Source organism: Salvelinus namaycush, chromosome 7 (assembly GCF_016432855.1).
Source record: "Salvelinus namaycush isolate Seneca chromosome 7, SaNama_1.0, whole genome shotgun sequence".
Lineage (NCBI taxonomy): Eukaryota > Metazoa > Chordata > Actinopteri > Salmoniformes > Salmonidae > Salvelinus > Salvelinus namaycush.
This window is the reverse complement of record NC_052313.1, coordinates 26,761,036-26,773,894: the sequence shown is the minus strand read 5'-3', so window position 1 is coordinate 26,773,894 and position 12,859 is coordinate 26,761,036.

Sequence of the window (12,859 nt, the reverse complement as noted above, 5' to 3'; positions counted from 1 at the left end):
CAGGAGCCCAAATGAAATCAACGCTGGGACAAGAGGAACGATCAACAGCTCGCTGGAACTAAGAATGACACCCTGTTCTACTTTTGACTAGAGCTCTTGCCAAAAGTAGTGCACTATATAGGGCAGAGGTGTCAAACTCATTCCGTGTAACACAGTTGGTAGAGCATGGCGCTTGTAATGCCAGGGTACTGGGTTTGATTCCCGGGACCACCCATACGTAAAATGTCCACGTGGACCTAAAGCACAACGTGCCTTGTTCTGTATCACATTCCAATGATAAAACTGTGGGGGACAAAAATGCCATTTCAGAATGACCCCCCGTCCCCAGTGAAAGTTGCCAATGACAGCAAAACAGCTTGACAGAATTCTTTACCTCTTTTGCAGGAAGAAACTCAGAATGACAATACAGTGTAGCGGAGGTGTCTCATCTAAGCATAATTAATTGACATCGTCAGCAGAAGTCATTAACTGCCCCAACGAGCCAAGGAGCTCATTTACAGTAAGTAAAGTTGGACTTCATCAATGGATACATTTAACTACAAGCATTCAGTGTTCATATTCGTAGACACGATGTCATGTATCCTCTATGCAAAACACCAATTGGTCGTTAACTTGAATGCATTCTATCCAGGTGGGTTGGCGTAGACTGGGGGTTAGTTACCTTCATTCTCCTCCAGTGCATCTTCGCACAGATTAATGCACTGACGACGTGTCTTAAAATTCGTAATGTGCTTTCAAGTGTATTCTTCTGTAGAAAATGAGAAACTTTGAGGTGAAGCAATTGATGAAATCAACAAAAGTTTGATTAAACCACAACACGGGTTTCCTCCACACGCTCTCTTGTTAGGCCAGCATCTGGAAATTGAGTCCAGGTATCTTTCCCTTCCCTCCATCCCTCTCTCTTCCTCCCTCTCTTTTCCAGCTTATGAATTTGTAACTCCCGTGAATCAATTAACCTTCACAAGCAAGAGAGAGAGGTCAACTTGGTAGGTCAACCATGGTAAATGACTTAAATAAAAAATACATCTAATTTAGGTCCACAGGGCTGGGGAAACCACTGCAACCATTTGTCAAAGTATGGCAACAATCTTCTTTGCCCAGTGTCTGGTATATATTAAAACCTAGGTATGATTGAATTCTCATTTGCAACCAGTCTGTTAAGGATGTTAGCACAGGCACCTTTGACCTTTGTTCCTGTCATCGAGTATGTCCCAAATGTAACCCTATCCCTATATGAAGAGTTTATTTCCAAAATGCTACCTCCACATTTGTGTTTTCCCCCCTGAAATGATTGCTTATGGGTACCTTCATGTGTGTGTAAAATATGACTGTTCTCAGATTTAATTCATATATTTTAGGGTGTGTATTAAAATGTTTTTTTGAAAAACACTACACATCCATTGTTTAGCTGGAATGGAATGTTCGTGTAATGTATATTTTACTATATGTGGTTATCTCACCTAGCTATCTTAAGATTAATGCACTAACTGTAAGTCGCACTGGATAAGAGCATCTGCTAACTGACTAAAATGTCAAAAGCACGTTTTACATACATAGCTCATTACTCTATTGATTAATACAAATTAAATTGACAGAGCGTGGACAACCCTTCAAATTAGTGGATTTGGCTCTTTCAGCCACACCCGTTGCTGACAGGTGTATAAAATTGAGCAAATAGCCCCATGCAATCTCCATACACAAACATTGGCAGTAGAATGGCCCGTACTGAAGAGCTAAGTGACTTGGAACGTGGCACCATCATAGGATGCCACCTTTCCGGCAAGTCAGTCTGTCAAATTTCTGCCCTGCTAGAGCTGCCCAGGTCAACTGTACAGTGCCTTCGGAAAGTATTCAAACCCCTTGACTTTTTTCATATTTTGTTACGTTACAACCTTATTCTAAAATGGATTTAAAAAAAATGTATCCTCAGAAATCTACACACAATACCCCATAACGACAGAGCGAAAATAGATTTGACATTTTTGAAAATGTATTAAAAATAAAAAACAGAAATATCTCATTTGCATAAGTATTCAGACCCTATGAGACTCGAAATTGAGCTCAGGTACATCCTGTTTCCATTGATCATCCTTGAGATGTTTCTACAACTTGATTGGAGTCAACCTGTTGTAAATTCAATTGATTGGAAAGGCACACACCAGTCTATATAAGGTCCCACAGTTGACAGTGCATGTCAGAACAAAAACCAAGCCATGAGGTCGAAGGAATTGACAGGATTGTGTCGAGGCACAGATCTGGGGAAGTTTATCAAAAAATGTCTGCAGCATTGAAGATCCCCAAGAACACAGTGGCCTCCATCATTCTTAAATGGAAGAAGTTTGGAACCACCAAAACTCTTCCTAGAGCTGAGCAGAACTAAACAATCAGCGTCAAGCGGAGCAATCGGGGGAGAAGGGCCTTGGTTAGGGAGGTGACCAAGAACCTGATGGTCACTCTGACAGAGCTCTATAGTTCCTCTGTGGAGATGGGAGAACCTTTCAGAAGGACCACCATCTCTGCAGCACTCCACCAATCAGGCCTTTATGGCAGTGGTGTAAAGAACTTAAGTCAAAATACTTTAAAGTACTACTTAAGTAGTTTTTTGGGGTATCTGTACTTTACTATTTATATTTTTGACAACTTTTACTTCACTACATTCCTAAAGGAAATAAGGTACTTTTTACTCCATACATTTTCCCTGACACCCAAAAGTACTCATTACATTTGGAATGTTTAGCAGGACAGGGAAATGGTCCAATTTATGCATTCATAAAGTTAACATCCCTGGTCATCCCTACTGCCTCTGATCTGGCGGACTCACTAAACACACATGCTTCATTTGTAAATTATGTCTGAGTGTTAGAGATAGCCTCTGGCTATCCGTAAATTAAAAAACAAGAAAATAGTGCTGACTGGTTTGCTTAATATAAGGAATTTGAAATTATTAATATTTGACTTTTGATACTTCAGTATATTTAAAACCAAATACTTTTTACTCAAGTACTATTTTACTGGGTGACTTTCACTTTTACTTGAGTCATTTTCTATTCAGGTATCTTTACTTTTACTCAAGTATGACAATACGGTACTTTTTCCCATCACTGCTTTATGGTAGTGGCCAGACGGAAGCCACTCCTCAGTAAAAGGCACATGACAGCCCGCTTGGAGTTTGCCAAAAGACATCTAAAGACTCTCAGAAGATGAGAAACAAGATTCTCTGGTTTGATGAAACCAAGAATGAACTCTTTGGCCTGAATGCCAAGCATCACATTATGAGGAAATCTGGCACCATCCCTACATGGTGGTGGAATCATCATGTTGTGGGGATGTTTTTCAGCGGCAGGGAGACTAGTCAGGATCAAGGCAAAGATGAACGGAGCAAAGTACAGCGAGATCTTTGATGAAAGCCTGCTCCAGAGCGCTCAGTACCTCAGACTGGGATGAAAGGTTCACCTTCCAACAGGACAATGACCCTAAGCACACAGCCAAGACAATGCTGGAGTGGCAAGTGGACAAGTCCCTGAATGTCCTTGAGTGGCCCAGCCAGAGCCCGGAATTGAACCCGATCTAACATCTCTGAAGAGACCTGAAAATAGCTGTGCAGCAACGCTCCCCATCCAACCTGACAGAGCTTGAGAGAATCTGCAGAGAAGAATGGGAGAAACTCCCCAAATACAGATGTGCCAAGCTTGTAGCTTCATACCCAAGAAGACTCGAGGCTGTAATCGCTGCCAAAGGTGCTTCAACAAAGTACTGAGTAAATGTGATATCATTTTTTATTTATTTTTTTACATTTGCAAAAATTTCTAAAAAACTGTTTTTCCTTTGTCATTATGGGGTATTGTGTGTAGATTGATGAGGGGTAAAAACGATTTCATCCATTGTAGAATAAGGCTATATGTAAAAAAAAAATGGAAAAAGTCAAGGGGTCTTGACGTGCAGGTCCAGGCGAACTTCGGACAAAAACTTCAAAAAGTTATATTACAGGTCGAATAAACTTGTCAAACTAAGTATAGAATCAATCTTTAGGATGTTGTTATCATAAATATTCAATAACGTTCCAACCCGAGAATTCATTTGTGTCTATAGAAGTAATGGAACGCAAGTCGATATCATGTGGAATGCGCATGACCAGAACCTGACACTCTGCCAGACCACTGACTCAAACAGCTCCCATCTGGCTCAACATCACAGTAGAAGCTTTATTCATCGTTCTACAGACTGTTGACATCTAGTGGAAGGCGTAGGAAGTGCAAACAGATTCATATCCCACTGGGATTTCAATAGGCGATGAGTTGAAAATCGACCAGCCTCAGAATTCTCACTTCCTGTTTGGATTTTTTCTCAGGTTTTTGCCATATGAGTTCTGTTATACTCACAGACATCATTCAAACAGTTTTAGAAACTTCCGAGTGTTTTATAATAATATGCATATATTAGCATCTGGGACAGAGTAGGAGGCAGTTCACTTTGGGCATGCTATTCATCCAAAGTGAAAATGCTGCCCCCTATCCCTAAAAAGTTTTAAACAATAAAATCAAATTTACCAACATTTCTGAATATGGATATATAGCGTTTTGGAAAGGAACTTCCTAAAGTGCACAACTTTTTGTGGGGAAAAGGGTGCCATTTGGGATGTACCCATCCTCTGTAATGGCATGCCAGTTATATAGTGGTGAGTCCATAAACAGAAATCACATGAATACGGGTGCACAATAGTGTATGAGGGACAGACAAGGTAGGCCTGGCTACAACATACACACATCGATATATGAAACTTTAAAATCATACCTACAAGAGAACTAGCAACATGAAAATAGTGGCAAAATAATACCGATATACAGACAAAGACATGGGTGAAAACACACCAGAGCCCTTAAAAACGCTGGCCTTGCAAAAGGCTCTAAAATGTCCATTGCCGTTCTCCTGAACCACTGGAGCAACATTTCCATTCAGCAGATGCTGAGTTACTGTGTCTGTTGAGCCAACTACACAACAGTTCACAGAGAAATTCATATTTATGGGCAACAAAGAAGAAGGGGAAAACAGACCAAAGCTAAGTCCTGTTGACTCTTCATTCGTCTTCATAATAACTTTTTCCATCCTGCTGCCTTTAGACAGCCTGTTAATTAGAATGTATTAAAAGGGAAGAGCGTTCGCATTCCGTTTCCACTCCGTTTGTTTTGGAGATGGTGCATTATTCACTGCTTTGATGTCATTGCATCTTTTACCCCGACTAAGTCCCGGGATGATTCCCAAATCGCACCCTATTCCCTATATAGTGCACTATTTTTGATCAGAGACCTATGGGCCCAGGTCAAAAGTAGTGCACTGTAAACGAGGTGCCATTTGAGACGCACACCAGTTATTCATGGCAGGCTGAAGTGAACTCATCATGTGAGAGGGTTGTTTCATCTTCACACCTACAGACAACAGCTGTAAGAGCGGCCCTTCTCTTTTGGCACTTTAACTCTCTGATCAAGGGAAAGGTGCCTGGAGCACTGCTCAATGTATTGTATACTTCTATGTGCAGCAGCAATCGTGCCCTAATTTTTATGCCGTAAATCTAAAATATAATAACTGGAGAGATGTGATAAGTGCAAAAGAGCACCAACTCTTCAGGTAGAATCTGCTGGGAGGTGAAAACCTTGGCTACACCGTGGACCAACTGAGCCTTATGAATTCCATCTGTCTGCCAGTGGTCCATGTTATATTCTCACAGCCGTCACTGTCCGTAGGACTCTGTTCAAAAGTATTTTAACTAAAAGGAATAGGGTGCCATTTAGGACACAGCCATAGTGTATGAGTCAGAGGTGTTTGCTACGAATTAAAAAATGTGTCAACAGCCAAGCTATTCAGCTTAAGATTCCTCTCCCATGCATGACGTCCCTGGGTTTATGGTTTCGGGAAATTGTAAAAATATGAATAATCCTGCTCCAATTCCACTAATTAGCAATTCATTCGTTTGCAACACACACCCATAAAATGTTGATTTTGGCCATACAACAAAGCGAGCCACATTTATTAATGTGCCTAAACCGGAACCTGCTCATAATTTGTGAGAAGCAAAGAGGACAAATAGGTTCTGGCTCCAGCAGATACCTTCTCATGCCACAGACTCTGTGAGACATACGAGATGAGACAGGATGTCGAATGGTGTCAGATAGGATGGTGCGTTACCGCCACCAACAGCATGGGTGGTTAAATTACATTTAAATTAGAAGCTAAGTACTTTCTAGTGTTTACTAGCTAGACCCAGGGGTGGGCAATTCCAGTCCTCGGGGCCGGATTGGTGTATTTGTGTGAGACACACGCACATGGCTTTGAGGTACACAGACCACACCGTGTCAGCCTGCATAATCTGCAGCTGGATGCTTCTCGATTGGACAGACACCGGAGTTGCTACCCCTCTACATATTCATTCCGGCTCCACCATGACACAGCTTCGTCAGTCACCAGGCTACCAAGGGAGAAGAAAAGAGGAGATATGGAAAAAGGGAGTGAAATGTTGTGCATGTGTGCCCTCAGTAGGAATCTGAGAATACGTCATCCTAGTGCTATTAACCCTTTGTAGAAATTATGTGAGTTACATTACATCCTCCCCTCCCCCTTGTAGGCCGTCATTGTAAGTAAGAATTTGTTCTTAACTGACTTTTAAGGTCATTGATTCTCTTAAGGATCGGACCCTTTTTTTTACATTTTTGCCTAAAATGACATACCCAAATCTAACTGCCTGTAGCTAAGGCCCTGAAGCAAGGATATGCATATTGTATGGTACTATTTGAAAGGAAACACTTTGAAGTTTGTGGAAAGATGAAAGGAATGTAGGAGAATATAACACATTAGATCTGGTAAAAGATAATACAAAGAAAAACAATTATAAAAAGTATTATTCCAGCCCAGGTGTTATTTAGATTTTGGTCACTAGATGGCAGCAGGGTATGTGCAAAGTTTTCGACTGATCCAATGAACCATTGTATTTCTGTTCAAAATGTTGTATCAAGACTGCCAAAATGTGCCTAATTTGTTTATTAATAACTTTTCATGTTCAAAACTGTGCACTCTCCTCAAACAATAGCATGGTATTATTTCACTGTAATAGCTAATGTAAATTGGACAGTGCAGTTAGATTAACAACAATTTAAGCTTTCTGCCAATATCAGATATGTCTATGTCCTGGGAAAAGTTCTTGTTACTTACAACCTCATGCTAATCGCATTAGCCTACGTTAGCTCAAACGTCCCACAGGGGACCCACCAATCCTGAAGAGGTTTTTAAATGTAACCTTTATTTAACTAGCCAAGAACAAATTCTTATTTAGAATGACGGCCTACCGGGGGACAGTGGGTTAACTGCCTTGTTCAGGGGCAGAATGACATATTTTCACCTTGTCAGCTTGGGGATTCAATCCAGTAACATTTCGGCCCAATGCTCTAACCACTAGGCTACCTGCCGCCCCACTTGCCTGGTTAAATAAAGGTTAAATAAAATAAAAATTTGCATGCATCCCTGCATATACTTCTCCTACATTACTTGTGGAATAAGGAGAGAAAGCAAGCACAAACTTCCCCTTTCATTAGCTGTTTCAAAGTGAATTAACTGGGTAATTCTGGAAGCTAATTGATCATTAGCGGGAAGATTTTGTTGATTAAACAGACACTAACCTACATGCTCGAGGAGTTTAAGTATGGTTCCTTTAATTACTATGTTATTATCCACAGTAAATTAAAACCCACCCCTCAATGACATCCACTCTCTTCTCTGATAATGTCAATTAAAAACAAAAACAAAAACAAAAATGCTTAAGTGAGAAGTAGGCATTGGTCTGAAGCCGAAAAAAAGAAAGGAAATCCACAGGAGTGCCACAATGCAAACTTCACCCACGCTCTACCAAGGTTTTCCAGCACATAGCTGCTGTAGTAGGTAAAAGCTATCTTGGTTACTTTTACTTCCAGGTTGCTTAGGATTCAAACCTTCTCAAACATCCAAAGTCATACACTTAGAGGAGTGTCTCCCACAATAATGTAATTAGTAGTGCATACAAGGTAATGTATTGCATTCTTCCCACCTCATACTAAGACATTACCCCATTCCACTACATTTTCAAGCTTGATTGAGTGAGCCGTTTTGTCTTATAGTAATGTGGTGCCTGCCTGTATTTCCTTAAACATGTATTTTATGACCTTTACATGTCATTGAAAAAGACATTTATTTCATAACATATTTTTTGGTCAGTAGGTACCCAACATAACAACAGGTGGTGGGTGGTGTGTTCGACATAGTCACTATTATACTGTAGATATAGAGGTCTATAGAGCATGTCTGCATTACGGATTTCTGTAACCGTTGGCTTACCTGTGTAATATTGACGTAAGCTCAGAACCACTTGTTTTGGAAACACGGTACTGTTTTATCAATTGCGGTGCTGAACAATGGACCGTTCATTACCTCGGTCAAATGACTATGTAGCTTAACGTTGTGTGTATTTGTATTTATTTTAGCAAAATAGATGACGTTACAATGACACATTTATAATAGGCCTATATCTAAACAATACATACAACCTAATGAGATATACAGTATATACAGTACCGGTCAAAAGTTTGGACACACCTTTATGTTTACCATTTTCTACATTGTAGAATAATAGTGAAGACATCAAAACTATGAAATAACACATTGGTTACGACATGATTCCATATGTGTTATTTCATTGTTTTGATGTCTTCACTATTATTATGTAAAAAAATAAAGGAAAACTATTGAATGAGTAGGCGTCCAAACTTTTCATTGACACACACACAGTTGAAGTCGGAAGTTTACATACACCTTAGCCAAATAAAAATTTTTTTTTTTAAACTCAGTTTTTCACAATTCCTGAACTTTAATCCTAGTAAAAATTCCCTGTCTTAGGTCAGGATCACCACTTTATTTTAAGAATGTGAAATGTCAGAATAATAGTAGAGAGAATGATTTATTTCAGCTTTTATCACATTTACATTCCCAGTGGGTCAGAAGTTTACATACACTCAATTAGTATTTGGTAGAGTTGCCTTTAAATTGTTTAACTTGGGTCAAATGTTTCGGACCAGCTTCCCACAATAAGTTGGGTGAATTTTGGCCCATTCCTCCTGACAGAGCTGGTGTAACTGAGTCAGGTTTGTAGGCTTCCTTCCACGCACACCCTTTTTCAGTTCTGCCCACAAATGTTCTATAGGATTGAGGTCAGGGCTTTGTGATGGCCACTCCAAAACCTTGACTTTGTTGTCCTTAAGCCATTTTTCCACAACTTTGGAAGTATGCTTGTGGTCATTGTCCATTTGGAAAACCCATTTGCGACCAAACTTTAACTTCCTGACTGATGTCTTGAGATGTTGCTTCAATATATCCACATAATTTTCATGCCTCACGATGGTATCTATTTTGTGAAGTGCACCAGTCCCTCCTGCAGCCAAGCACCCCCACAACATGATGCTGCCACCCCCGTGCTTCACGGTTGGGGTGGTGTTCTTCGGCTTGCAAGCCTCCCCCTTTTTCCTCCAAACATAACAATGGTCATCATGGCCAAACAGTTCTATTTTTGTTTCATCAGACCAGAGGACATTTCTCCAAAAAGTACGATCTTTGTTGCAAATCATAGGCTTTTTTTATTGTGGTTTTGGAGCAGTGGCTTCTTCCTTGCTGAGTGGCCTTTCAGGTTATGTCGATATAGGACTCGTTTTACTGTGGATATAGATACTTTTGTACCTGTTTCCTCCAGCATCTTCACAAGGTCCTTTGCTGTTGTTCTGGGATTGATTTGCACTTTTCGCACCAAAGTACATTCATCTCTAGGAGACAGAACGCGTCTCCTTCCTGAGCGGCATGACGGCTGCGTGGACCCATGGTGTTTATACTTGCATACTATTGTTTGTACTGATGAACGTGGTACCTTTAGGCGTTTGGAAATTGCTCCCAAGGATGAACCAGACTTGTCGATGTCGACAATTTTTTTTCTGAGATCTTGGCTGATTTCTTTAGATTTTCCCATGATGTCAAGCAAAGAGGCACTGAGTTTGAAGGTAGGCCTTGAAATACATCAACAAATACACCTCCAATTGACTCAAATGATGTCAATTAGCCTATCAGAAGCTTCTAAAGCCATGACATCCTTTTCTGGAATTTTCCAAGCTGTTTAAAGGCACAGTCAACTTAGTGTATGTAAACTTCTGACCCACTGGAATTGTGATACAGTGAATAAATGAAATAATCTTTCTGTTAACAATTGTTGGAAAAATGACTTGTGTCATCACAAAGTAGATGTCCTAACCGACTTGCAAAAACTATAGTTTGTTAACTCTGGGATATGTGGGACGCTAACGTCCCACTTGGCCAAAAGCCAGTAAAAATGCAGAGCGCCAAATTCAAATAAATTACTATAAAAATCAAACTTTCATTAAAATCACACATGAAAGATACCAAATTAAAGCTACACTGGTTGTGAATCCAGCCAACATGTCTGATTTCAAAAAGGATTTACGGCGAAAGCACACCTTGCCATTATGTTAGGTCAGTACATAGCCACAGAAAAACACAGCCATTTTTTCAGCCAAAGAGAGGAGTAACAAAAAGCAGAAATAGAGATAAAATTAATCACCAGCCTTTGATGATCTTCATCAGATGACACTCATAGGACTTCATGTTACACAATACATGTATGTTTTGTTCGGTAAAGTTCATATTTATATCCAAAAATCTGAGTTTAGGCGGGACGCTACTGTCTCACTTGGCCAAAAGCCAGAGAAAATGCAGAGCGCCAAATTCAAATAAATTACTATAAAAATCAAACTTTCATTAAATCACACATGAAAGATACCAAATTAAAGCTACACTGGTTGTGAATCCAGCCAACATGTCAGAATTCAAATAGGCCTTTCGGCGAAAGCAAAACGATGCTATTATCTGAGTTAGCAACATAGTAAACAAAGAGAGATAAGCATATTTCAACCCAGCAGGCTCGACACAAAACACAGAAATAAAAATATAATCCATGCCTTACCTTTGACGAGCTTCTGTTGTTGGCACTTCAATATGTCCCATAAACATCACAAATGGTCCCTTTGTTCGATTAATTCCGTCGATATATATGCAAAATGTCCATTTATTTGGCGCGTTTGATCCAGAAAAACACCGGTTCCAACTTGTGAAACGTGACTACAAAATATCTCAAAAGTTACCTGTAAACTTTGCCAAAACATTTCAAACTACTTTTGTAATACAACTTTAGGTATTTTTTAACGTAAATAATCGATAAAATTGAAGACGGGATGATCTGTGTTCAATACAGGATTAAAAAACTGTAGCTAGCTTTCTGGTCACGCGCCTCTAACTAACAGGACACTTCCAGTGACCCTCGTTCAAAATGGCCGTACTTCTTCATTACACAAAGGAAAAACCCTCAACCAATTTCTAAAGTCTGTTGACATCCAGTGGAAGCGGTAGGAACTGCAAGAAGGTCAATTAGAAATCTGGATTCCCAATGAAAATCCATTGAAAAGAGAGTGTTCTCTGGGTTTCGCCTGCTAAATAAGTTCTGTTATACTCACATACATGATTCAAACAGTTTGAAAATAATATGCATATCTTATCTTCTGGGGATGAGTAGCTGGCAGTTGAATATGGGTATGCTTTTCATCCAAATGTGAAAATGCTGCCCCTTATCCTAAAGAAGTTTTAATAAGACATTTGTGGAGTGGTTTAAAAAACGAGTTTTAATGACTCCGACCTAAGTGTATGTAAACTTCCGACTTCAACTGTATATACACACACACACAGTACATACATACAAACATAATGAACAAAAATATAAACGCAACATGCAACAATTTCTACGATTTTACAGTTCATATAAGGAAATCAGTGAATTTAAATCATTTCTTTAGGCCCTAATCTATGGATTTCACATGACTGGGAATACAGATATGAATCTATTGGTCACAGATACCGTAAAAAAATGAAGGGGCGTGGATCAGAAAACCAGTCAGTGTCTGGTGTGACCACCATTTGCCTCATGCAGCACAACACGTCCTTCCCATAGAACGATCAGGCTGTTGATTGTGGCCTGTGGAATGTTGTCACACTTCTTTTCAATGGCAGTGCGAAGTTCCTGGATATTGTCAGGAACTCGAACACGCCGTTGTACACGTCATACACGTCGAAACATGCTCAGTGGATGACATGTCTGGTGAGTATGCAGGCCATGGAAGGACTGGGACATTTTCAGTTACCAGGAATTGTGTAAAGATCATTGCGACAGGGCTGTGCATCATCATGCTGAAACCTGCGGTGATGGCGGCGGATGAATGGCACAACAATGGGCCTTACTAGACGTATTTTATGCCTGCCCATACCTTAACCACACGATGGGGCACTCTGTTGACAAAGTTGACATCAAGTCTGTGATTGTGAGGCCAGTTGGATGTACTGCCAAATTCTCCGAAACGACGTTGGTTGCGGCTTATGGTAGAGAAATTAACATTAAATTCTCTGGCAACACAATTGGTCCACCGTGGTTAGGGGAGGGTTTGGCCGGCATAGATGTCCTTGTCCGATTGAGCACTAGCAACTCCTGTGGCGGGCCCGGGCGCAGTGCACGTTGACATGGTCGCCAGGTGTACGGTGTTTCCTCCGACACATTGGTGCGGCTGGCTTCTGGGTTAAGTGGGCATTGTGTCAAGAAGCAGTGCGGCTTGGTTGGGTTGTGTTTCGGAGGACGCACGGCTCTCGACCTTCGCCTCTCCCAAGTCCATACGGGAGTTGCAGCGGTGAGACAAGACTGTATGTGTAGTGCAGACATGGAGACTTCGTTGATGGAGATAAG